The sequence below is a fragment of the Dama dama genome, chromosome 26 (assembly GCF_033118175.1).
Source record: "Dama dama isolate Ldn47 chromosome 26, ASM3311817v1, whole genome shotgun sequence".
NCBI classification, from domain to species: Eukaryota; Metazoa; Chordata; class Mammalia; order Artiodactyla; family Cervidae; genus Dama; species Dama dama.
In genome coordinates this window covers 10,558,505-10,581,411 of record NC_083706.1, presented here as the reverse complement: position 1 = coordinate 10,581,411, position 22,907 = coordinate 10,558,505, and positions in this window count along the sequence as shown.

Genomic DNA, 22,907 nt, shown 5'->3' with positions numbered 1-22,907 from the left:
AAAAATGTGAAGAGCTTCAAAAGGTGTCAAAAATATGAGGAGCATGAAACACTCTGAAATATAGGAGGATCATGAAGCGGTGTTGAAAAACATGAAGAGCCTGAAAAGGTGTGATAAATGTGAAGAGCTTCAAAAGGTGGTCAAAAATATGAGGAGCATGAAACGGTCTGAAAAATAGGAGGAGTATGAAATGGATATCAAAAACATGTAGAGTCTGAAAACGTGTGAATAATATGAAGAGCTTCAAACGGTGTGAAAAATATCAGGAGCATGAAACGGTCTGAAAAAGATGAGGAGCATGAAGTGGTCTTCAAAAACATGTACAGCCTGAAAAGGTGTGGAAAATATGAAGAGCTTCAAAAGGTGTGAAATACATGAGTATCATGAAACGGTATAAAAAATAGGAGGAGCATGAAGCTGTGTTCAAAAATATGAGAGCCTGAAAAGGTGTGAAAACATGAAGAGCTTTAAAAGGGTGTGAAAAATACGAGGAGTATGAAACGGTGTTCAAAAACATGAAGAGCCTAAAAAGGTGTGAAAATTATGAAGAGCCTCAAAACGTGTCAAAAATAGGAGGAGCATGAAGCGATGTTGAAAAACTTGAAGAGCCTGAAAACGTGTAAAATATGAAGAGCTTCAAAAGGTGTGAAAAATATGAAGAGCTTCAAAAGGTGTCAAAAATGAGATGAGCATGAAACGGTCTGAAAAATAGGAGGAGAATGAAACGGTGTTGAAAAACTTGAAGACACTGAAAAGCTGTAAAAAATATGAAGAGCATCAAAAGGTGTGAAAAATATGAAGAGCTTACAAAGGTGTCAAAATTATGAGGAGCATGAAAAGGTCACAAAAAGAGGAGGAGCATGAGTGGAGTTGAAAAACATGAAGAGACTGAAAAGGTGTGAAAAATATGAAGAGCTTCAAAAGGTGTCAAAAATATGAGGAGCTTGAAACGGTCTGAAAAATAGGAGGAGCATGAAGCAGTGTTCAAAAACATGAAGAGTCTGAAAAGGTGTGAAAAATATGAAGAGCTTCAAAACGTGTGAAATACATGAGGAGCATGAAAAGGTCTGAAAAATAGGAGTAGCATGAAGAGGTGTTCAAAAGCATGAAGAGTCTGATAAGGTGTGAAAAACATGAAGAGCTTCAAAAAGTTTGAAAAATAGGAGGAGCATGAAGCGGTGTTATAAAACATGAAGAGCCTAAAAAAGTGTGAAAATTATGAAGAGCTTATAAAATGGTCAAAAATATGAGGAGCATGAAACGGTCTGAAAAATAGGAGGAGCATGAAACGGTGATCAAAAACATGAAGAGCCTGAAAACGTGTGAAAAATATGAAGAGCTTCAAACGGTGTGAAAAATATGAGGAGCATGAAACAGACTGAAAAAGATGAGGAGCATGAAGTCGTGTTCAAAAACATGTGCAGCCTGAAAAGCTGTGAAAAATATGAAGAGCTTCAAAAGGTGTGAAAAATAGGAGGAGCATGAACCGGTGTTCAGAAACATGAAAAGCCTGAAAATGTGTGAAAAATGTGAAGAGATTCAAAAGATGTCAAAAATATGAGGAGCATGAAACGGTCTGAAAAATAGGAGGAGTAAGAAGCGTTATTGAAATACATGAAGAGCCTGAAAACGTGTGAAGAATATGAAGAGCTCAAAAGGTGTGAAATAAATGAAGAGCTTCAGAAGGTGTCAAAAATGAGATGAGCATGAAACGGCCTCAAAAATAGGAGGAGCAGGAAGTGGTGTTCAGAAACATGGATAGCTTGAAAAGGTGTGAAAAATATGAACAGCTTCAAAAGGTGTGAAATACATGAGGAGCATGAAGCGGTGTTCAAAAATATGAAGAGCCTGAAAAGGTGTGAAAAATATGAAGAGCTTCAAAAGGTGTGAAAAACAGGAGGAACATGAAGCGGTGTTCAAAAATATGAAGAGCCTGAAAAGGTGTGAAAAATATGAAGAGCTTCAAAAGGTGTGAAAAACAGGAGGAACATGAAGCGGTGTTCAAAAATATGAAGAGCCTGAAAAGGTGTGAAAAATATGAAGTGCTTCAAAAGGTGTCAACAATATGAGGAGCATGAAACGGTCTGAAAAATAGGAGGAGCAAGAAGCGGTGTTGAAAAACAAGAAGAGACGGAAAAGGTGTGAAAAATATGAAGAGCTTCAAAACGTGTCAAAAATATGAGGAGCATGAAACTGTCTGAAAAACAGGAGGAGCATGAAGCGGTGTTGAAAAACATGAAGAGCCTGAAAATGTGTGAAAAATATGAAGAGCTTCAAAAGGTATGAAAATATGAAGAGCTTCAAAAGTTGTCAAAAAAGAGATGAGCATGAAACGGTCTGAAAAATAGGAGCAGCATGAAGCGGTGTTGAAAAACATGAAGAGTCTGAAAAGGTGTGAAAAATATGAAGAGCTTCAAAAGGTGTGAAAAACAGGAGGAACATGAAGCGGTGTTCAAAAATATGAAGAGCCTGAACATGTGTGAAAAATGTGAAGAGCTTCAAAAGATGTCAAAAATATGAGGAGCATGAAACGGTCTGAAAAATATGAGGAGCATGAAGCGGCGTTAAAAAACATGAAGAGCCTGAAAAGAAGGGAAAAATATGAAGAGCTTCAAAAGGTGTGAAAAATATGAAGACCTTCAAAAGGTGTCAAAAATGAGATGAGCATGAAACGGTTGGAAAAATAGGAGGAGCATGAAGCGGTGTTGAAAAACATGAAGAGCCTGAAAACCTGTGAAAAATAGGAAGAGTTTCACAAGGTGTGAAAAATATGAAGAGCTTCAAAAAATGTCAAAAATATGAGGAGCATGAAATGGTCTCAAATATAGGAGAATCATGCAGCGGTGTTGAAAACTATAAACAGCCTGAAAAAGTGAGAAAAATATGAAGAGCTTCAAAAGGTGTCAAAAATATGAGTATCATGAAATGGTCTGAAAAACAGGAGCAGCATGAAACAGTGATCAAAAACATGAAGACATTGAAAAGGTGTGAAAAATATGAAGAGCTTCAAAATGTGTGAAATACATGAGGAGCAAGAAACGGTCTGAAAAATAGGAGAAGCATGAAGTGGTGTTCAAAAACATGTACAGCCTGAAAAGGTGTGAAAAATATGAAGAGCTTCAAAAGGAGTGAAAAATAGGAGGAGCATGAAGCGGTGTTCAAAAACATGAGACGACTGAAAAGGTGTGAAAAATATGAAGAGCTTCAAAAGGTGAGAAAAATATGAAGAGTTTCAAAAATGTGAAAAATATGAAGAGCTTTAAAAGGTGTGAAAAATATGAACAGCTTCTAAAGGTGTCAAAAAAGAGATGAGCATGAAACGGTCTGAAAAATAGCAGGAGCATGAAGCGGTGTTGAAAATCATGAAGAGCCTGAAAAGGTGTGAAAAACATGAAGAGCTTCAAAAGGTGTGAAAAATATGAAGAGCTTCAAAAGGTGTCAAAATTATGAGGTGCATGAAACAGTCTGAAAAATAGGAGGAGCATGATGCGGTGTTGTAAAACAAGAAGAGACTGAAAAGTTGTGCAAAATTGGAAGAGCTTCATTACGTGTGAAATACATGAGGAGAATGAAACGGTCTGTAAAATAGGAGGAGCATGAAGCGGTTTTGAAAATGATGAAGAGCTTGAAAAGGTGTGAAAAATAAGAAGAACTTCAAAAGATGTGAAAAATATGAGGAGCATGAAAAGGTCTGAAAAACAGGAGCAGCATGAAGCGGTGTTGAAAAACATGAAGAGTCTGAAAAGGTGTGAGAAATATGAAGAGCTTCAAAAGGTGTGAAAAATATGAAGAGCTTCAAAAGGAGTGAAGAATATGAAGAGCTTCAAAAGGTGTCAAAATATGAGGAGCATGAACGGTCTGAAAAATAGGAGGAGCATGAAACGGTGTTCAAAAACATGAAGAGCCTGAAAAGGTGTGAAAAATATGAAGAGCTTCAAAACGTGTCAAAAATATGAGGAGCATGAAACGGTCTGAAAAATGGGAGGAGCATGACGCGGTGTTCAGAAACATGAAGAGCCTGAAAAGATGTGAAAAATATGAAGAGCTTCAAAATGTGTCAAAATATGAGGAGCATGAACGGTCTGAAAAATAGGAGGAGCATGAAACGGTGTTCAAAAACATGAAGAGCCTGAAAAATGGGAAAAATATGAAGAGCTTCAAAACGTGTCAAAAATATGAGGAGCATGAAACGGTCTGAAAAATGGGAGGAGCATGAAACCTTGTTCAAAAACATGAAGAGCCTGAAAAGATGTGAAAAATATGAAGAGTTTCAAAAGGTGTGAAATACATGAGAAGCATGAAAGGGTGTGAAAAATGGAGGAGCAAGAAGCGGTGTTGAAAAACATGAAGAGCCTGAAAAGGTGTGAAAAATATGAGAGCTTCAAAAGGTGTCAATAATAAGAGTAGCATGAAACAGTCTGAAAAATAGGAGGAGCATGAAACGGTCTGAAAAATAGGAGAAGCATGAAGCGGTGTTGAAAAAGATGAACAGCATGAAAAGGTGTGAAAAAAAGGAAGAGCTTGAAAAAGTGTCAAAAATATGAGGAGCATGAAACGGTTTGAAAAATTGGAGAAGCATGAAGTGGTGTTGACAAATATGAAGAGCCTGAAAAAGTGTGAAAAATATGAAGAGTTTCAAAAGGTGTCAAAAATATAAGGAGCATGAAACGGTCTGAAATATAAGAGGAGTATGAAAAGGTGTTAAAAAACATGAAGAGCTTCAAAAGGTGTGAAATATATGAGGAGCATGAAACGGTCTGAAAAATAGGAAGAGCCTGAAGTGGTGTTGAAAACGATGAAGAGCCTGTAAAGTTTGAAAATTATGAAGAACTTCAAAAGGTGTCAAAAATATAAGGAGCATGAAACGGTCTGAAAAATAGGAGGAGTTTGAAGAAGTGCTGAAAAACATGAAGAGCGTGAAAAGGTGTGAAAAATATGAAGAACTTCAAAACGTGTCAAATATATGAGGAGCATGAAACGGTCTGCAAAATGGGAGGATCATGAAACGGTGTTCAAAAACTTGAAGAGCCTGGAAAGGTGTGAAAAATATGAAGAGCTTCAAAAAGGTGTCAAAAATATGAGGAGGGTGAAAGGGTCTGAAAAATATGAGGAGCAAGAAACTGTTTTCAAAAACATGAATAGCCTCAGCAGGTGTGAAAAATATGAAGAGCTTCAAACTGTGTCAAAAATATAAGGAACATGAAACGGTCTGAAAAATAGGAGGAGCATGAAGTGGTGTTGAAAAAATGAATAGCCTGGAAAGGTGTGAAATATATGAAGAGCTTCAAAAGGTGTCAAAAATATGAGGAACATGAAATGGTCTGAAAAATAGGAGTAGCATGAAGTGGTGTAGAAAACCATGAAGAGCCTGAAAAAGGTGTGAAACATATGAGGAGCATGAAACGGTTTGAAAAATAGGAGGAACATTAAACGGTGTCAAATATATGAGGAGCAAGAAACGGTCTGAAAAATAGGAGGAGCATGAAGTGGTGTTGAAAAAATGAATAGCCTGGAAAGGTGTGAAATATATGAAGAGCTTCAAAAGGTGTGAAAAATATGAAGAGCTTCAAAATGTGTCAAAAATATGAGGAGCAAGAAACGGTCTGAAAAATAGGAGCAGCATGAAATGGTGTTCAAAAACATGAAGAGCCTGAAAAGGTGTGAAAAATATGAAGAGCCCCAAAACTTGGCAAAAATATGAGGACCATGAAACGGTCTGAAAAAGAGGAGCAGCATGAAATGGTGTTCAAAAACATGAAGAGCCTGAAAAGGTGTGAAAAATATGAAGAGCTTCAAAAGGTGTCAAATATATGAGGAGCATGAAACGGTCTGAAAAATTGGAGAAGCATGAAGTGGTATTCAAAAATATGAAGAGCCTGAAAAGGTGTGAAAAATATGAAGAGCTTCAAAAGGTGTCAAAAATATAAGGAGCATGAAATGGTCTGAAATATATGAGGAGCATGAAAAGGTGTTAAAAAACAAGAAGAGCTTCAAAAGGTGTGAAATATATGAGGAGCATGAAACGGTCTGAAAAATAGGAAGAGCATGAAGTGGTGTTGAAAACGATGAAGAGCCTGAAAAGTTTGAAAAATATGAAGAACTTCAAAATGTGTCAAAAATATAAGGAGCATGAAACGGTCTGAAAAATAGGAGGAGCATGAAGCTGTGCTCAAATACATGAAGAGCCTGAGAAGGTGTGAAAAATATGAAGAGCTTGAAAAGGTGTGAAAGATATGAAGAGTTTCTAAAGATGTCAAAAATATGAGGAGCATGAAACGGTCTGAAAAATAGGAGGAGCATGAAGTGGTGTTGAAAAACATGAAGAGCCTGAAAGGGTGTGACAATTATGAAGAGCTTCAAAAGGTGTCAAAAATATGAGGAGCATGAAACGGTCTGAAAAATAGGAGGAGCATGAAGTGGTGTTCAAAAACAAGAAGAGACTGAAAAGGTGTGAAAAAAATGAAGAGCTTCAAAAGGTGTCAAAAATATGAGGAGCATGAAACGGTCTGAAAAATAGGAGGAGCATGAAGTGGTGTTGAAAACATGAAGAGCCTGAAAGGGTGTGAAAAATATGAGGAGCTTGAAAATGTGTGAAATATATGAAGAGCTTCAAAAGGTGTCAAAAATGAGATGAGCATGAAACGGTCTGAAAAATAGGAGCAGCATGAAGTGGTTGTGAAAAACATGAAAAGCCTGAAAATGTGTGCAAAATATGAAGAGCTTCAAAAGGTGTGAAATACATGAGGAGCATGAAATGGTCTGAGAAATAGCAGGAGCATGAAGCGGTGTTCAAAAACATGAAGAGCCTGAAAAGGTGGGAAAATGTGAATAGCTTCAAAAGGTGTCAAAAATATGAGGAGTTTGAAACGGTCTGAAAAATAGGAGGAGCATGAAGCGTTGTTCAAAACCAAGAAGAGCTTGAAAAGGTGTGAAAATTATGAAGAGCTTCAAAAGTTGTCAAAAATATGAGGAGCATGATACGGTCTGAAAAATAAGGGGGAGCATGAAGTGGTGTTCAAAAACAGGAAGAGCCTGAAAAGGGGTGAAAAATATGAAGAGCTACAAAATGTGTAAAAATTATAAGGAGCATGAAACGGTCTGAAAAATAGGAGAAGCATGAAGCCGTTTTGAAAAACATGAAAAGCCTGAAAATGTGTGAAAAATATGAAGAATTTCAAAAGGTGTGAAAAATATGAGGACCATGAAACGGTATGAAAAATAGGAGGAGCATCAAGTGGTGTTGAAAACCATAAAGAGCTTGAAAACGTGGGAAAATATGAAGAGCTTCAAAATGTCTCAAAAATATGAGGAATATGAAACGGTCTGAAAAATAGGAGGATCATAAAGCGGTGTTGAAAAACATGAAGAGCCTGAAAATGGTGTGAAAAATATGAAGAGCTTCAAAAGGTGTCAAAAATGAGATGTGCATGAAACGGTCTGAAAAATAGGAGCAGCATGAAGTGGTTGTGAAAAACATGAAAAGCCTGAAAATGTGTGCAAAATATGAAGAGCTTCAAAAGGTGTGAAATACATGAGCAGCATGAAATGGTCTGAGAAATAGGAAGAGCATGAAGCGGTGTTCAAAAATATGAAGAGCCTGAAAAGGTGTGAAATAAATGAAGAGCTTCAAAAGGTGTGAAAAATATGAATAGCATGATACTGTCTGAAAAATAGGAGAAGCATGCAGTGGTGTTCAAAAACATGAAGAGCCTGAAAAGTTGTGAAAAATACGCATAGCTTCAAAAGGTGTCAAAAATTAGATGAGCATTAAACGGTCTGAAAAATTGGAGGAGCAAGAAGTAGTGTTGAAAAATATGAAGAGCCTGAAAAGGTGTGAAAAATATGAAGAGATTCAAAAGGTGTGAAATACATGAGGAGCATGAAACTCTCTGAAAAATAGGAGGAGCATGAAGTGGTGTTGAAAAACATGAAGAGCCTGAAATGTTGTGAAATATATGAAGACCTTCATAACGTGTGAAAAATATGAGGAGCTTGAAAAAGTGTCAAAATTATGAGGACATGAAACGGTCTGAAAAATAGGAGGAGCATGAAAATGTCTGAAAAATAGGAGGAGCATGAAGTGGTGTTGAAAAACATGAAGAGCCTGAAAAGTGTGAAAAATATGAAGAGCTTCATAAGGTGACAAAAATATGAGGAGCATGAAACGGTCTGAAAAATAGGAGGAGCATGAAGCGGTGTTCAAAACATGAAGACCCTGAAAATGTGTGAAAAATATGAAGAGCTTCAAAAGGTGTCAAAAATATGAGGAGCATGAAACGGTCTGAAAAATAGAAGGAGCATGAAATGCTGATCAAGAACATGAAGAGCCTGAAAAGGTGTGAAAAATATGAAGAGCTTCAAAAGGTGTGAAATACATGAGGAGCATGAAACGGTCTGAAAAATAGGAGAAGCATGACTTGGTGTGGAAAAAGATGAAGAGCCTGAAAAAGTGTGAAAAATATGAAGAGCTTCAAAAGATGTGAAATACATGAGGAGCATGAAACGGTCTGAAAAATAGGAGGAGCATGAAGCGGTGTTCAAAAACATGAAGAGCCTGAAAAGTGTGAAAAATATGAAGAGCTTCAAAAGGTGTGAAAAATATGAAGAGCTTCAAAATGTGTCAAAAATCGATGAGCAGGAAATGGTCTGAAAAATAGGAGAGCATGAAGTGTTTTTAAAAACATGAAGAGCCTGAAAAGGTGTGAAATATATGAAGAGCTTCAAAAGGAATTAAAAATATGAGGAGAATGAAACGGTCTGAAAAATGGGAGGGGCATGAAGCGATGTTGAAAAACATGAAGAGCCTGAAAATGTGTGAAAAATATGAAGATCTTCTAAAGGTGTCAAATATATGAGGAAACGAAACGACGTGTAAAATTGGAAGAGCATGAAGTGGTGTTGAAAAACATGAAGAGCCTGAAAAGTGTGAAAAACATGAAGAGCTTCAAAAGGTGTGAAAAATATGAAGAGCTTCAAAATGTGTCAAAAATCGATGAGCAGGAAATGGTCTGAAAAATAGGAGAGCATGAAGTGGTTTTAAAAACATGAAGATCCTGAAATGGTGTGAAATATATGAAGAGCTTCAAAATGTGTGAAACATATGAGGAGCTTCAAAAAGTGTCAAAAATATGAGGAGCATGAAACGGTCTGAAAAATAGGAGGAGGATGAAACGGTGTTCAGAAACATGAAGAGCCTGAAAAGGTGTGAAAAATATGAAGAGCTTCAAAATGTGTCAAAAATATGAGGAGCATGAAACGGTCTGAAAAATAGGAGAAGCATGAAGTGGTGTTGAAAAACATGAAGAGCCTGAAAAGTGTGAAAAATATGAAGAGCTTCTAAAGGTATCAAAAATATGAGGAGAATGAAAGGTCTGAAAAATAGGAGGAGCATGAAGTGGTGTTGAAAAACATGAAGAGCCTGAAAAGTGTGAAAAATATGAAGAGCTTCAAAAGGTGTCAAAAATATGAGGAGCATGAAACGGTCTGAAAAATAGGAGAAGCATGAAGTGGTGTGGGAAAAGATGAAGAGCCTGAAAAAGTGTGAAAAATATGAAGAGCTTCAAAAGGTGTGAAATACATTAGGAGCATGAAACTCTCTGAAAAATAGGAGGAGCATGAAGTGGTGTTCAAAAACATGAAGAGCCTGATAATTTGTGAAAAATATGAAGAGATTCAAAAGGTGTGAGAAATATGAGAAGGATGAAACGGTCTGAACAATAGGAGGAGTATGAAGCGGTGTTCAGAAACATGAAGGGCCTGAAAAGTTGTGAAAAATATGAAAAGCTTCAAAAGGTGTCAAAAATATGAGGAGCATGAAACGGTCTGAAAAATAGGAGGAGCATGAAATGGTGTTGAAAAACATGAAGAGCCTGAAAAGGTGTGAGAAATATGAAGAGTTTCAAAAGGTGTGAAAAATATGAAGAGCTTCAAAAGGTGTCAAAAAGTAGATGAGCATGAAACGGTCTGAAAAATAGGAGGAGCATGAAGTGGTTTTGAAAAACATGAAGAGCCTGAAAAGGTGTGAAATATATGAAGAGCTTCAAAAGGTGTCAAAAATATGAGGAGCATGAAACGGTCTGAAAAATAGGAGGAGCATGAAGCAGTGTTGCAATACATGAAAGGCCTGAAAAGATGTGAAAAATATGAAGAGCTTCAAAAGGTGTCAAAAATATGAGGAGCATGAAACGGTCTGAAATATAAAGGAGCATGAAACGCTGATCAAATACATGAAGAGTCTGAAAAGGTGTGAAAAATATAAAGAGCTTCAAAAGCTGTCAAGTTTATGAGAAGCATGAAACGGTCTGAAAAATAGGAGGAGCATGAAGCGGTGTTCAAAAACATGAAGAGCCTTAAAAGGTGTGAAAAATATGAAGAATTTTAAAAGGTGTCAAATATATGAGGAGCATGAAACGTTCTGAAAAAGAGGAGGATCATGAAACGGTGTTCAAAAACATGAAGAGCATGAGAAGTTGTGAAAAATATGAAGAGCTTCAAAAGGTGTCAAAAATATGAAGAGCTTCAAAAGGTGTCAAAAATGAGATGAGCATGAAACGGTTTGAAAAATCGGAGGAGCATGAAGCGGTGTTGAAAATCATGAAGAGCCTGAAACGGTGTGAAAAATATGAAGAGCTTCAAAAGGTGTGAAAAATATGAAGAGCATCAAAAGGTGTCAAAAATATGATGAGGATGAAACGGTCTGAGAAATAGGAGGAGCAAGAAGCGGTGTTGAAAAACATGAAGAGACAGAAATGATGTGAAAAATATGAAGAGCCTCAAAAGGTGTCAAAAATATGGGGACCATGAAACGGTCTGAAAAATAGGAGGAGCATGAACTGGTGTTGAAAAACATGAAGAGCCTGAAAAGGTGTGAAAAATATGAAGACCTTCAAAAGGTGTCAAAAATATGAGGAGCATGAAACGGTCTGAAAAATACGAGGAGCATGAAACGGTGTTCAAAATATGAAGGGCCTGAAAAGGTGTGAATTATATGAAGAGCCTCAAAATGTGTCAAAAATATGAGGAGCATGAAACTGTCTGAAAAATAGGAGGAGCATGAAGCGGTGTTGAAAAATATGAAGAGACTGAAAACGTGTGAATAATATGAAGAGCTTCAAAAGGTTTGAAAAATATGAAGAGATTCAAAAGGTGGGAAAAATATGAAGAGCTTCAGAAGGTGTCAAAAATGAGATGAGCATGAAACGGTTTGAAAAATAGGAGGAGCATGAAACGATCTGAAAAATAGGAGGAGCATGAAACGGTGTTGAAAACATAAAGAGCATGAAAAGGTGTGAAATGAACGAAGAGCTTCAAAAGGTGTCAAAAATATGAGGCGCATGAAACGGTCTGAAAAATAGGAGGAGCAGGAAGCGGTGGTGAAAAACATGAAGAGCCTTAAAAGGTGTGAAAAATATGAAGAGCTTCAAAAGTGTGAAAAATATGAGGAGCATGAGACGGTCTGAAAAAAAGGAGGAGCATGAAGTGGTGTTGAAAAAACATGAAGATGCTGAAATGGTGTGAAATATATGAAGAGCTTCAAAATGTGTGAAACATATGAGGAGCTTCAAAAAGTGTCAAAAATATGAGTGGCATGAAATGGTCTGAAAAATAGGAGGAGCATGAAGCGGTGTTGAAAAACATAAAGAGCATGAAAACGTATGAAGAATATGAAGAGCTTCAAAAGGTGTGAAAAATATGAAGAGCTTCAAAAGGTCTCAAAAATATGAGGAGCATGAGACGGTCTGAAAAATAGGAGGAGCATGACAGGGTTCAAAAACATGAAGAGCCTGAAAAGGTGTGAAAAATATGAGAGCTTCAAAAGGTGTGAAATACATGAGAAGCATGAAACGGTCTGAAAAATAGGAGGAACATAAAACGGTGTTCAAAAACATGAAGGGCCTGAAAAGGTGTGAAAAATATGAAGAGCTTCAAAAGGTGTGAAAAAAATGAAGATCCTCAAAACGTGTCAAAAATATGAGGAGCATGAAACGGTCTGAAAAATAGGAGGAGCATGAAGCGGTGTTGAAAAACATGAAGAGCATGAAAAGGTGTGAAAAATATGAACAGCTACAAAGGTGTCAAATGTATGAGGAGCATGAAACGGTCTGAAAATATGAGGAGCATGAAGCGGTACTCTAAAACATGAGGAGCCTGAAAAGATGTGAAATATATGAAGAGCTTCAAAATGTGTGAAGTATATGAGGAGAATTAAAAGGTCTGAAAAATAGGAGGAGCATGAAGAGGTGTTGAATAATATGAAGAGCCTGAAAAGGTGTGAAAAATATGAAGAGTTTCAAAAGGTGTCAAAAATATGAGGAGCATGAAACGGTGTGAAAAATAGGAGGAGCATGAATCATTGTTGAAAAACATGAAATGCCTGAAAATTTGTGAAAAACATGAAGAGACTGAAAAGGTGTGAAATATATGAAGAGCTTCAAAAAGTGTGAAAAATATGAGGAGCATGAAACGTTCTGAAATATTGGAGGAGCATGAAGCGGTGTTGAAAAACATGAAGAGACAGAAATGATGTGAAAAATATGAAGAGCTTCAAAAGGTGTCAAAAATATGGGGACCATGAAACGGTCCGAAAAATAGGAGGAGCATGAACTGGTGTTGAAAAACATGAAGAGCCTGAAAAAGTGTGAAATATATGAAGAGCTTCAAAATGTGTGAAATACATGAGGAGCATTAAACGGTCTGAAAAAATAGGAGGAGCATGATGCGGTGTTCTAAAACATGAAGAGCCTGAAAAGGTGTCAAAAATATGAAGAGATTCAAAAGGTGTGAAAAATATGAAGAGCTTCAAAATGTTTCAAAAATGAGATGAGCATGAAACGGTCTGAAAAAGATGAGGAGCATGAAGTGGTGTTGAAACACATGAAGAGCCTGAAAAGGTGTGAAAAAAATGAAGACGTTCAAAGGTGTCAAATACATGAGGATCATGAAATGGTTTGAAAAATAGGAGAAGCATGAAACGGTGTTCAAAAACATGAAGAGCCTGAAAAGGTTTGAAAAATATGAAGAGCTTCAAAAGGTGTCAAAAATATGAGGAGCATGAAACGGTCTAAAAAATAGGAGGAGCATGAAGTGTTGTTGCAAATCATGAAGAGCCTGAAAAAGTATGAAATATATGAAGAGTTTCAAAAGGTGTAAAAAATATGAGGAGCTTAAAAAGGTGTCAAAAATATGAGGAGCATGAAACGGTCTGAAAAAAGGAGGAGCATGAAGCGGTGTTGAAAAACATGAAGAGCCTGAAAATGTGTGAGAAATATGAAGAGTTTCAAAAGGTGTCAAAAATATGAAGAGCATCAAAAGGTGTCAAAAATGAGAGGAGCATGAAGGGGTCTGAAAAATAGGAGGAGGAGGAAGTGCTGTTGAAAAACATGAAGAGCCTGAAAAGTTGTGAAATATATGAAGAGCTTCAAAAGGTGTCAAAAATACGAGGAGCATGAAACGGTCTGAAAATTAGGAACAGTTTGAAACTGTGTTCAAAAACATGAAGAGCCTGAAAAGGTGTGAACAATGTGAAGGACTTCAAAAGGTGTGAAATACATAAGGAGCATGAAACGGTCTGAAAATAGGAGGAGCATGATGCGGTTTTCAAAACATGAGGAGTCTGAAATCGTGTGAAAAATATGAAGAGCTTCAAAAGGTGTCAAAAATATGAGGAGCATGAAACCATCTGAAAAATAGGAGGATCATGAAGCGGTGTTCAAAAACATGAAGAGTATGAAAAGGTGTGAAAAATATGAAGAGCTTCAAAAGGTGTCAAAAATATGAGGAGCATGAAACGGTCTGAAAAATAGGAGGAGCATGAAACCGTGTTATAAAACCTGAAGAGTCTGAAAAGTTGTGAAAAATATGAAGGGCTTCAAAATGTGTGAAATACATGAGGAGCATGAAACGGTCTGTAAATTAGGAGGAGCAAGAAGCTGTGTTCAAAAACATGAGAGCCTGAGAAGTTGAGAAAAATATGAAGAGCTTCAAAAGGTGTGAAATACATGAGGAGCATGAAACGGTCTGAAAAATAGGAGGAGCATGAAGCGGTGTTCAAAAACATGAAGAGCCTGAAAAGGTGTGAAAAATATGAAGAGCTTCAAAAGGTGTGAAAAATATGAAGAGCTTCAAAACGTATCAAAAATATCAGGAGCATGAAACGGTCTGGAAAATAGGATGAGCATGAAGCGGTGTTTAAAAACATGAAGAGCATGAAAGGTGTGAAAAATATGAAGAGCTTCAAAAGGTGTGAAAAAAATGAGGAGCATGAAACGCTCTGGAAAATAGGAGGAGCATGAAGCGGTGTTGAAAAACATGAAGAGCCTGAAAAGGTGTGAAAAATATGAAGAGCTTCAAAAGATGTGAAAAATATGAGGAGCATGAAACGGTCTGAAAAATAGGAGGAGCATGAAGCGGTGTTCAAAAACAAGAAGAGCCTGAAAATGTGTGAAAAATATGAAGAGCTTCAAAAGATGTCAAAAATAGGAGGAGCATGAAGCGGTGTTCAAAAATATGAAGAGCCTGAAAATGTGTGAAAAATATGAAGAGCTTCAAAAGTTGTCAAAATAGGAGGAGCATGAAGCGGTGTTCAAAAATATGAAGAGCCTGAAAAGGTGTGAAAAATATGAAGAGCTTCAAAATGTGTCAAAAATATGAGGAGCATGAAACGGTCTGAAAATTAGGAGCAGCAAGAAGCGGTATTGAAAGACCTGAAGAGCCTGAAAAAGTGTGGAAAATATGAAGAGGTTCAAAAGCTGGGAAAAATATTAAGAGTTTGACAAGATCTTAAAAATGAGATGAGCATGAAACGGTCTGAAAAATAGGGGGAGCATGAAGTTGTGTTGAAAAATATGAAGAGCCTGAAAATGTGTGAAATATTTGAAAAGCTTCAAAATGTGTCAGAAATGAGAGGAGCATGAAACGATCTGAAAAATAGGAGGAGCATGAATCGGTGTTGAAAAACATGAAGAGCCTGAAAAGAAGTGAAAAATATGAAGAGCTTCAAAAGGTGTCAAAAATATGAGGAGCATCGAACGGTCTGAATAATTGGGGGAGCATGAAACGGTGTTGAAAAATATGAAGAGCCTGAAAAGGTGTGAACATTATGAAGAGCTTCCAAAGGTGTGATACACATGAGGAGCATGAAACGGTCTGAAAAATAGGAGGAGCATGAAGCGGTGTTGAAAAACATGAAGAGCCTCAAATGGTGTGTAAAATATGAAGAGCTTCCAATGTGTCAAAACTATGAGGAGCAGGAAACGGTCTGAAAAATAGGAGGAGCATGAAGTGGTGTTGAAAAACATGAAGAGCCTGAAAAGCTGTGAAAAATATGAAGAGCACCAAAACCTGTCAAATTATGAGGAGCATAAAACGGTGGTCAAAAACATGAAACGCCTGAAAAGGTGTGCAATATATGAACAGCTTCAAAAGGTGTCAAAAATAGGAGGAGCATGAAGCGGTGTAGAAAAACATGAAGACCCTGAAAAGGTGTGAAAAATATGAAGACCTTCAAATCGTGTCAAAAATATGAGGAGCATGAAACGGTCTGAAAATTGGAGGAGCATGAAGCAGTGTTGAAAAACATGAAGACCCTGAAAAGATGTGAAAAATATGAAGAGCTTCAAATCGTGTCAAAAATATGAGGAGCATGAAACGGTCTGAAAATAGGAGGAGCATGAAGTGGTGTTGAAAAACATGAAGAGCCTGAAAAGCTGTGAAAAATATGAAGAGCACCAAAACCTGTCAAATTATGAGGAGCATAAAACGGTGGTCAAAAACATGAAACGCCTGAAAAGGTGTGCAATATATGAACAGCTTCAAAAGGTGTCAAAAATAGGAGGAGCATGAAGCGGTGTAGAAAAACATGAAGACCCTGAAAAGGTGTGAAAAATATGAAGACCTTCAAATCGTGTCAAAAATATGAGGAGCATGAAACGGTCTGAAAATTGGAGGACCATGAAGCAGTGTCGAAAAACATGAAGACCCTGAAAAGATGTGAAAAATATGAAGAGCTTCAAATCGTGTCAAAAATATGAGGAGCATGAAACGGTCTGAAAATTGGAGGAGCATGAAGTGGTGTTGAAAAACATGAAGAGCCTGAAAAGGTGTGAAAAATATGAAGAGCTTCAAAAGGTGTCAAAAATATGAGGAGCATGAAACGGTCTGAAAAATAGGAGGAGAATGAAACGGTGTTCAAAAACATGAAGAGCCTGAAAAGGTGTGAAAAATATGAAGAGCTTCAAAAGGTGTCAAAAATATGAGGAGCATGAAACGGTCTGAAAAATAGGAGCAGCATGAAGCGGTGTAAAAAACATGAAGAGCCTGAAAACGTGTGAAAGATATGAAGACCTTCAAAAGGTGTCAAAAATATGAGGAGCATGAAACGGTCTGAAAAATAGGAGCAGCATGAAGCGGTGTAATAAACATGAAGAGCCTGAAAAGGTGTGAAAAATATGAAGAGCTTCAAAAGGTGTGAAAAAAATGAAGAGCTTCAAAACGTGTCAAAAATATGAGGAGCATGAAACGGTCTGATAAATAGGAGGAGCCAGAAGCGGTGTTGAAAAACATTAAGAGCCTGAAAACGATTGAAAAATATGAAGAGCTTCAAAAGGTGTGGAAAATATGAAGAGCTTCAAAATGTGTCAAAAGCGAAATGAGTATGAAACGGTCTGAAAAATAGGAGGAGCATGAAATGGTGTTGAAAAACATGAAGAGCCTGAAAATGTGTGAAATATATGAAGAGCTTCAAAAGGTGTCAAAAATATGAGGAGCATGGAACGGTCTGAAAAATTGGGGGAGCATGAAACGGTGTTGAAAAATATGAAGAGCCTGAAAAGGTGTGAACATTATGAAGAGCTTCCAAAGGTGTGATATACATGAGGAGCATGAAACGGTCTGAAAAATAGGAGGAGCATAAAGCGGTGTTGAAAAACATGAAGAGCCTCAAATGGTGTGTAAAATATGAAGAGCTTCCAATGTGTCAAAACTATGAGGAGCAGGAAACGGTCTGAAAAATAGGAGGAGCATGAAGTGGTGTTGAAAAACATGAAGAGCCTGAAAAGCTGTGAAAAATATGAAGAGCATCAAAACCTGTCAAATTATGAGGAGCATAAAACGGTGGTCAAAAACATGAAACGCCTGAAAAGGTGTGCAATATATGAACAGCTTCAAAAGGTGTCAAAAATAGGAGGAGCATGAAGCGGTGTAGAAAAACATGAAGACCCTGAAAAGGTGTGAAAAATATGAAGACCTTCAAATCGTGTCAAAAATATGAGGAGCATGAAACGGTCTGAAAATTGGAGGAGCATGAAGCAGTGTTGAAAAACATGAAGACCCTGAAAAGGTGTGAAAAATATGAAGAGCTTCAAATCGTGTCAAAATTATGAGGAGCATGAAACGGTCTGAAAATTGGAGGAGCATGAAGCGGTGTTGAAAAACATGAAGAGCCTGAAAAGGTGTGAAAAATATGCAGAGCTTCAAAAGGTGTCAAAAATATGAGGAGCATGAAACGGTCTGAAAAATAGAAGGAGAATGAAACGGTGTTCAAAAACATGAAGAGCCTGAAAAGGTGTGAAAAATATGAAGAGCTTCAAAAGGTGTCAAAAATATGAGGAGCATGAAACGGTCTGAAAAATAGGAGGAAAATGAAAAGGTGTTCAAAAACATGAAGAGCCTGAAAACGTGTGAAAGATATGAAGACCTTCAAAAGGTGTCAAAAATATGAGGAGCATGAAACGGTCTGAAAAATAGGAGCAGCATGAAGCGGTGTAATAAACATGAAGAGCCTGAAAAGGTGTGAAAAATATGAAGAGCTTCAAAAGGTGTGAAAAAAATGAAGAGCTTCAAAACGTGTCAAAAATATGAGGAGCATGAAACGGTCTGATAAATAGGAGGAGCCAGAAGCGGTGTTGAAAAACATTAAGAGCCTGAAAACGTTTGAAAAATATGAAGAGCTTCAAAATGTGTCAAAAGCGAGATGAGTATGAAACGGTCTGAAAAATAGGAGGAGCATGAAATGGTGTTGAAAAACATGAAGAGCCTGAAAATGTGTGAAATATATGAAGAGCTTCAAAAGGTGTCAAAAATATGAGGAGCATGGAACGGTCTGAAAAATTGGGGGAGCATGAAACGGTGTTGAAAAATATGAAGAGCCTGAAAAGGTGTCAACATTATGAAGAGCTTCCAAAGGTGTGATATACATGAGGAGCATGAAACGGTCTGAAAAATAGGAGGAGCATGAAGCGGTGTTGAAAAACATGAAGAGCCTCAAATGGTGTGTAAAATATGAAGAGCTTCCAATGTGTCAAAACTATGAGGAGCAGGAAACGGTCTGAAAAATCGGAGGAGCATGAAGTGGTGTTGAAAAACATGAAGAGCCTGGAAAGCTGTGAAAAATATGAAGAGCATCAAAACCTGTCAAATTATGAGGAGCAAAAAACGGTGGTCAAAAACATGAAACGCCTGAAAAGGTGTGCAATATATGAATAGCTTCAAAAGGCGTCAAAAATAGGAGGAGCATGAAGCGGTGTAGAAAAACATGAAGATCCTGAAAAGGTGTGAAAAATATGAAGACCTTCAAATCGTGTCAAAAATATGAGGAGCATGAAACGGTCTGAAAATTGGAGGAGCATGAAGCAGTGTTGAAAAACATGAAGACCCTGAAAAGATGTGAAAAATATGAAGAGCTTCAAATCGTGTCAAAAATATGAGGAGCATGAAACGGTCTGAAAATTGGAGGAGCATGAAGCGGTGTTGAAAAACATGAAGAGCCTGAAAAGGTGTGAAAAATATGAAGAGCTTCAAATGGTGTCAAAAATATGAGGAGCATGAAACGGTCTGAAAAATAGAAGGAGAATGAAACGGTGTTCAAAAACATGAAGAGCCTGAAAAGGTGTGAAAAATATGAAGAGCTTCAAAAGGTGTCAAAAATATGAGGAGCATGAAACGGTCTGAAAAATAGGAGCAGCATGAAGCGGTGTAATAAACATGAAGAGCCTGAAAAGGTGTGAAAAATATGAAGAGCTTCAAAAGGTGTGAAAAAAATGAAGAGCTTCAAAACGTGTCAAAAATATGAGGAGCATAAAACGGTCTGAAAAATAGGATGAGCAAGAAGGGGTCTTGAAAAACATGAAGAGCCTGAAAACGTTTGAGAAATATAAAGAGCTTCAAAAGGTGTGAAAAATATGAAGAGCTTCAAAATGTGTCAGAAATGAGAGAAGCATGAAACGGTCTGAAAAATAGGATGAGCAAGAAGGGGTGTTGAAAAACATGAAGAGCCTGAAAACGTTTGAGAAATATGAAGAGCTTCAAAAGGTGTGAAAAATATGAAGAGCTTCAAAAGTTGTTAAAAATGAGATGAGCATGACACAGTTTGAAAAATAGGAGGAGCACGAAACCGTGTTCAAAAACATGAAGAGCCTAAAAAGGTTGAAAAATATGAAGAGCTTCAAAAGGTGTGAAAAATACGAGGAGCATGAAACGGTCTGAAAAATAGGAGAAGCATGAAGTGGTGTTGAAAAACATGAAAAACATGAAAAGGTGTGAAAAATATGAAGAGCTTCAACAGGTGTCAAAAATATGAGGAGCATGAATCGGTGTTGAAAAACTTGAAGAGCCTGAAAATGTGTGAAAAATATGAAGAGCTTCAAAAGGTGCAAAAATATCAGGAGCATGAAACGGTCTGAAAAATAGGAGAAGCATGAAGCGGTGTTGAAAAATATGAAAAACATGAAAAGGTGTGAAAAATATGAAGAGCTTCAAAAGGTGTCAAAAATATGAGGAGCATGAACCGGTCTGAAAAATAGGAGGAGCATGAAGCGGTATTCAAAAACATGAAGAGCATGAAAATGTGTGAAAAATATGAAGAGCTTCAAAAGGTGTCAAAAATAAGAGGAGCATGAAACGGTCTGAAAAATAGGAAGAGCATGAAGCGGTGTTGAAAAACATGAAGAGCCTAAAAAGGTGTGAAAAATATGAAGAGCTTCAAAAGGTGTCAAAAACATGAGGAGCATGAAACGGTCTGAAAAATGGGAGGAGCATGAAGCGGTGTTGAAAAACATGAAGAGCCTGAAAAGGTGTGAAAAATATGAAGAGCTTCAAAAGGTGTCAAAAATATGAGGAGCATGAAACGATCTGAAAAATAGGAGGAGCAAGAAGCGGTGTTGAAAAAAATGAAGAGCCTGAAAACGTTTGAAAAATATGAAGAGCTTCAAAAGGTGTGGAAAATATGAAGAGCTTCAAAATGTGTCAAAAGTGAGATGAGCATGAAACGGTCTGAAAAATAGGAGGAGCATGAAGTGGTGTTGAAAAACATGAAGAACCTGAAAATGTGTGAAATATATGAAGAGCTTCAAAAGTTGTCAGAAATGATAGAAACATGAAACGGTCTGAAAAATAGGATGAGCAAGAAGGGGTGTTGAAAAACATGAAGAGTGTGAAAACGTTTGAGAAATATGAAGAGATTCAAAAGGTGTGAAATTTATGAAGAGCTTCAAAAGGTGTCAAAAATGAGATGAGCATGAAACATTCCGAAAAATAGGAGGAGCCTGAAATTGTGTTCAAAAACATGAAGAGCCTAAAAAGGTGTGAAAAATATAAAGAGCTTCAAAAGGTGTGAAATACAGGAGGAGCATGAAACGGTCTGAAAAATAGGAGAAGCATGAAGTGGCTTTGAAAAACATGAAGAGCCTGAAAAGGTGTGAAAAATATGAAGAGCTTCAATAGGTGTCAAAAATATGAGGAGCATGAAACAGTCTGAAAAATAGGAGGAGCATGAAACGGTGTTGAAAAACGTGAAGAGCCTGAAAACGTGTGAAAAATATTAAGAGCTTCAAAACGTGTGAAAAATATGAAGAGCTTCAAAGTGTCAAAAATCGATGAGCAGGAAATGGTCTAAAAAATAGGAGAGCATGAAGTCGTGTTAAAAACATGAAGAGCCTGAAAATGTGTGAAATATATGAAGAGCTTCAAAAGGTGTGGAAAATATGAAGAGCTTCAAAATGTGTCAAAAGTGAGATGAGCATGAAACCGTCTGAAAAATAGGAGGAGCAAGAAGAGGTGTTGAAAAAAATGAAGAGCCTGAAAACGTTTGAAAAATATGAAGAGCTTCAAAAGGTGTGGAAAATATGAAGAGCTTCAAAATGTGTCAAAAGTGAGATGAGCATGAAACGGTCTGAAAAATAGGAGGAGCATGAAGTGGTGTTGAAAAACATGAAGAGCCTGAAAATGTGTGAAATATATGAAGAGCTTCAAAAGTTGTCAGAAATGATAGAAACATGAAACGGTCTGAAAAATAGGATGAGCAAGAAGGGGTGTTGAAAAACATGAAGAGTGTGAAAACGTTTGAGAAATATGAAGAGATTCAAAAGGTGTGAAAATTATGAAGAGCTTCAAAAGGTGTCAAAAATGAGATGAGCATGAAACATTCCGAAAAATAGGAGGAGCCTGAAATCGTGTTCAAAAACCTGAAGAGCCTGAAAAGGTGTGAAAAATATGAAGAGCTTCAAATGGTGTCAAAAATATGAGAAGCATGAAACGGTCTGAAAGATAGGAGAAGCATGAAACGGTGATCAGAAACATGAAGAGCCTGAAAAGTTGTGAAAAATATGAATAGCTTCAAAAGGTGTGAAATTCATGAGGAGCATGAAACCTTTCTGAAAAATAGGAGAAGCATGAAGTGGTGTGGAAAAACATGAAGAGCCTGAAAAGGTGTGAAAAATATGAAGAGCTTCAAATGGTGTCAAAAATATGAGAAGAATCAAACGGTCTGAAAGATAGATGCGGCATGAAATGGTGTTGAAAAACATGAAGAGCCTGAAAAGGTGTGAAAAATATGAAGAGCTTCAAAAGGTGTGAAACACATGAGGACCATGGAACGGGCTGAAAAATAGAAGCATGAAGTGGTGTGGAAAAACATGAAGAGCCTGAAAAGGTGTGAAAAATATGAAGAGCTTCAAAAGGAGTGAAATATATTAGGAACATGAAACTCTCTGAAAAATAGGAGGACCATGAAGCGGTGTTCAAAAACATGAAGAGCCTAAAAAGTTGTGAAAAATATGAAAAGCTTCAAAAGGTGTCAAAAATGAGATGAGCATGAAACGGTCTGAAAAATAGGAGGATCATGAAACGGTGTTGAAAAACATGAAGAGCCTGAAAAGGTGTGAAAAATATGAAGAGTTTCAAAAGGTGTCAAAAATATGAGGAGCATGAAACGGTCTGAAAAATAGGAGGAGCATGAAGCTGTGTTCAAAAATATGAAGAGCCTGAAAAGGTGTGAAAAATATGAAGAGCTTCAAAAGGTGTGAAAAATATGAGGAGCATGAAACGGTCTGAAAAATAGAAGCAGAATTAAACGGTGTTGAAAAACATGAAGAGCCTGAAAAGGTGTGAAAAATATGAAGAGCTTCAAACGGTGTCAAAAATATGAGGAGCATGAAACGGCCTGAAAAATAGAAGCAGCATGAAACGGTGTTGAAAAATATGAAGAGCCTGAAAAGGTGTGAAAAATATGAAGAGCTTCAAAAGGGGTCAAATATATAAAGAGCATGAAACGGTCTGTAAAATAGGAGGTTCATGAAGCTGTGTTCAAAATCATGAAGAGCCTGAAAACGTGTGAAAAATATGAAGAGCTTCAAAAGGTGTCAAAAATATGAGGAGCATGAAACGTTCTGAGAAATAGGAGGAGCATGAAACGGTGATCAAAAACATGAGGAGCCTGAAAAGGTGTGAGAAATATGAAGAACTTCAAAAGGTGTGAAATTCATGAGGAGCATGAAACGTTCTGAAAAATATGAGAAGCATGAAGTGGTGTGGAAAAACATGAAGAGCCTGAAAAGGTGTGAAAAATATGAAGAGCTTCAAAAGGTGTCAAAAATATTAAGAGCATGAAACGATCTGAAATTTTGGAGGATCATGAT